This window comes from Triticum urartu, chromosome 2A (genome assembly GCF_056163025.1).
Source record: "Triticum urartu cultivar PI428250 chromosome 2A, HENAU_Tu73, whole genome shotgun sequence".
Taxonomy (NCBI): Eukaryota; Viridiplantae; Streptophyta; class Magnoliopsida; order Poales; family Poaceae; genus Triticum; species Triticum urartu.
The window spans coordinates 111,812,818-111,817,274 of NC_141874.1; positions in this window are offsets into that span (position 1 = coordinate 111,812,818).

Genomic DNA, 4,457 nt, shown 5'->3' on the forward strand with positions numbered 1-4,457 from the left:
TACCTGGCAAGTCGGCATACCCAGTTGGTAAGATTGAACTGGAAGTAGCCTTTGGGGATGAGTATGACTCCAGAACAGAAAAATTAACCTTTGAGGTTGTTAAGATCAAAAGCCCATATCATGCTCTGTTTGGACGGCCGGCTTATGCCAAGTTCATGGCCCGACCGTGTTATGTGTATTTGCAGCTCAAGATGCCGGGTTATAAGGGCACCATTACAGTACATGGAAGCCGGAAAATAGCCTTGGAGTGTGAAGAAGGTGATGCTGCCTATGCTGAGTCTGTTTGTGCAATAGAGGAGTTAAAGTTTTATAAGGATTATGTTGACCCGGCAGACATGACGTCTTTAAAGAAACCAACGACAGAGCATGAGCCGGTGTTGAAGTTCAAATCAGCCGATGACACCAAGATGGTTGACTTTGTTCCTGGCGAATCATCCAAGCAGTTCATCATCAGTACAAACTTGGATCCGAAATAGGAAAGCGCGCTCATCGAGTTCATCCGTGAGAACTGGGACATCTTTGCATGGAAACCTTCCGACATGTCGGGTGTCCCGAGGGAACTCGCTGAGCACACTCTCAATATTGATCCAAAGTTTAAACCTGTTAGACAGTTTCTCCGACGGTTCAATGAAGAAAGGCGCAAGGCCATTGGAGAAGAGGTGGCTCGACTCTTGGCGGCTGGGTTCATTGTGGAAGTCTTTCACCCAGAGTGGTTAGCCAACCCGGTGCTTGTACTCAAAAAGAACGGCACCTGGCGTATGTGTGTTGATTACACCGATTTAAACAAGGCTTGTCCGGATGACCCTTTTGCCCTCCCCCGTATTGATCAAATCATCGATGCTACGGCGGGTTGCACACATTTGAGTTTCTTGGATGCTTATTCAGGTTATCATCAGATCAAGATCGCAGTCAAGGATCAGGAGAAGACAACTTTTATCACTCCTTTTGGAGCTTTCTGCTATGTGTCTATGCCTTTTGGGCTTAAGAGTGCCCAGGCGACTTACCAATCGTGTGTGCAAAATTGTCTTCACGATCAGATTGGGCATAATGTTCATGCTTATGTGGATGATATAGTGGTAAAATCCAGGAAAGAGGAAACCTTGGTTGCAGATCTGAAAGAGACCTTCGATAACCTCCGGGTCTACAAAATGATGCTTAACCCGGCTAAGTGTGTTTTTGGAGTCCCAGCCGGCAAGCTCTTAGGTTTTTTGGTGTCCAACCGAGGTATTGAAGCTAACCCGGAGAAAATTAAAGCAATCACATCCCTGGCCAAACCAACATGTATTAGTGACGTTCAACGGCTGGCGGGTTGAGTTGCTGCTTTGAGCCGGTTAGGGGAGAAGGCGATGCCTTTGTATCAAATGATGAAGAAAACGGATGATTTTGTTTGGAGCGATGCTGCAAACTCTGCTTTTGAGGATCTGAAGACACAACTTGTAGAGCCGCCGGTTCTTGCTGCTCCAATTGAGAAAGAGCCGCTGTTGTTATATGTAGCCGCCAACTCACGAGCTGTTAGTGTGGCGATTGTGGTGGAGCGCAAGGAGGTTGGTAAGGAGCATCCGGTTCAACGGCCGGTTTACTACGTCAGTGAGGTGTTAATTGAATCCAAACAACGATATCCACATTGGCAGAAGCTCGTATATGGGGTGTTCATGGCGAGCAGGAAACTTAAACATTATTTTCAGGGTCACCCAATCACTATGGTTAGCTCTGCTCCTTTGGGAGACATCATTCAAAACAGAGAAGCCACTGGACGAGTCGACAAGTGGGCCATTGAGCTTGGGTCTCATGGGTTGAAGTATGTACCACGTACTGCGATCAAGTCTCAAGCACTGGTTGATTTTATTAATGACTGGACAAAGATGCAGATGCCGGAAGAGAAACCAGACAACACATATTGGACTATTCACTTTGATGGGTCCATACAACTGGAAGGCTCGGGGGCTGGAGTTGTTTAAACCTCCCCTTGAGGTGACAAATTTTGTTATGTGTTGCGGCTGATGTTTCCTTGCACTAACAACGCGGCGAAATATGAAGCCTTGCTCCATGGTCTTCGAGTGGCCAAAGAGATGAGACTGAGCCGGGTCCGGTGTCTTGGCGACTCAGATTTAGTGGCTCAACAAGTATCAGGCAAGTGGGATTCCAAAGATCCTCTCATGTCAGCTTATCGCCGTGAAGTTGATGCTGTTGCAGGGCATTTTAAAGGTTATCAGGTGGAGCACATTGACCGTAGGAAAGAATGAAGCGGCTGATGCTTTAAGCCGGTTGGGATCTCAGTGTAAGCCGATGCCACCTAACACCTTTTTGGATGTTTTGCATAACCCGTTTGTTAAGTTACCCACAGAAGAAGATCTAGCCGTTCCTGACCTGGAGGCACAGTTGGTGGCGGCTCTTCATGTCATCCCAGATTGGACAGTGCCGTTCTTGGCTTACATGACCCGGGGAGAGTTGCCAGCGGATGAGACCCTAGCTCGACAGATAACCCGGCGGGCTAAGTCAATGACGATTTCTGATGGAGAACTATACCATCACAACGTCTCTGGAGCGTTTCAGCGGTATGTTTCCCCTGAAGAAGGCCAAGAAATACTTCAGGAAATCCATGAAGGCGATTGTGGTCGTCACGCCGGGTCAAAATCTCTGGTGGCCAAGGCTTTTTGTCATGGTTTTTACTGGTTGACAGCTCACGCTGATGCGGAGGATCTGGTCAGCAGATGTGATGGATGTCAAAAGTTCGCACGATGAGCACATGTGCCGGCTCAAGAGATCCGGATGATTCCAATCACTTGGCCGTTTGCGGTCTGGGGGCTTGACATGGTGGGACCTTTCAAAAGGTCTAACGATAAAAAGACACATCTTTTAGTGGCATTTGATAAATTCACAAAGTGGGTTGAGGCAGAGCCGGTGAGTAAGTTTGATGCAGCCACGACGATTCAGTTCATGAAAAAGGTGATCTTACGTTTTGGTTTTCCACACAGCATTATCACTGACAATGACACTAATCTATCCCAAGGGGCTATGGAGGAGTTTTGTCAACGTGAGCATATTCGGCTTGATGTTTCTTCTGTAGCTCATCCTCAATCCAATGGTCAAGCTAAGAGAGCAAATCAGGAAATTTTAAAAGGTCTCAAACCCCAGCTTATGGTTCCTTTACAGCGAACGCCGGGTTGTTGGGTAGATGAATTACCCTCGGTGCTGTGGAGTATCAACACCACACCTAACAGGTCTACAGGTTACACACCTTTCTTCATGGTGTATGGAGCAGAAGCAGTATTGCCTAGTGAGATCCGTCATGACTCACCCCGTGTGGCAGCTTATGTTGAAGCTAATAATGAACAAGCCAGACAGGATGCACTTGACTTGTTAGATGAGGAAAGAGATTTAGCAGCGGCTCGATCAACAATTTATCAACAGGACCTGCGTCGTTATCACAGCCGCCGGGTTAAGTCCATGACTTTTCAGGAAGGTGACCTGGTGCTCCGGCTCATCCAGGATCTGTCAGATGCACACAAGTTATCCCCACCTTGGGAAGGACCCTTTTTGGTCAACAAGAACTTAGACAACAGGTCATATTACCTCATTGGCGTTCGAGAGCACAAAGACTCACGTAAGTCGGAAGAGGAGACCCGCCGTCCTTGGAACATTGCTCAACTTCGGCCATACTACACCTGAGCCAACGGCTCTCATCATGTACATACTTTAACATTGTATATACCATGATAAGTAATAAAGCAGGACCATCGGTCTCTTTTCTTTTCAAAGATTATGCATCTTTGTTATTTCTTATTTTCAAATGACTATTAAGGAGCTGATCATATTTGAATCAAGTCTAACCTTTTTCCGGTCCGGCTTATGATCGTATTTGAATCTAGCTGCAACTATCATGGTCACTTGGGGGCTTCCTGTTCAAACATAGGTCATATTCGAACCAAAGAGAACATAGCTGTCATAACCCTCTTGATCGGCTCAAGGCCAAACTCACTAGGGGCTTCTTGATCGTATCCGAATCATAGCTTAACCCCTTTTGGGTCTGACTTGGATCGTATTCGAATCAGGGTCGTTAAAAACCTCTCAAGGTCATTTGGGGGCTTCCTGTTCAAACATAGGTCGTATTCGAACCAAAGAGAACATAGCTTTCGGTACCCTCTTGATCGGCGCAACGCCAAAGCCACTGGGGGCTATATGGTCGTATTTGAACCTTAGCTTAACCCCTTTGGTCCGGTTTACTGATCGTATTCGAATCAGAAACCCCCAACCTTCAAATACAAGGTTAAATCGTATTTATTACCTGTTATTTGCCTTTTAGTTCTTTGTTGTCTCAATTTCACAAATAATTAGCACGGTCTTTTTCGCTGGCTGGACTATTTGACAACAAAGCTACCAAGGTATGATGATCATTAAGTATTCAGAAGTATTGACTTCTCAAAAAGATGGAGTTATCAACTTCATTACCCGTGTTA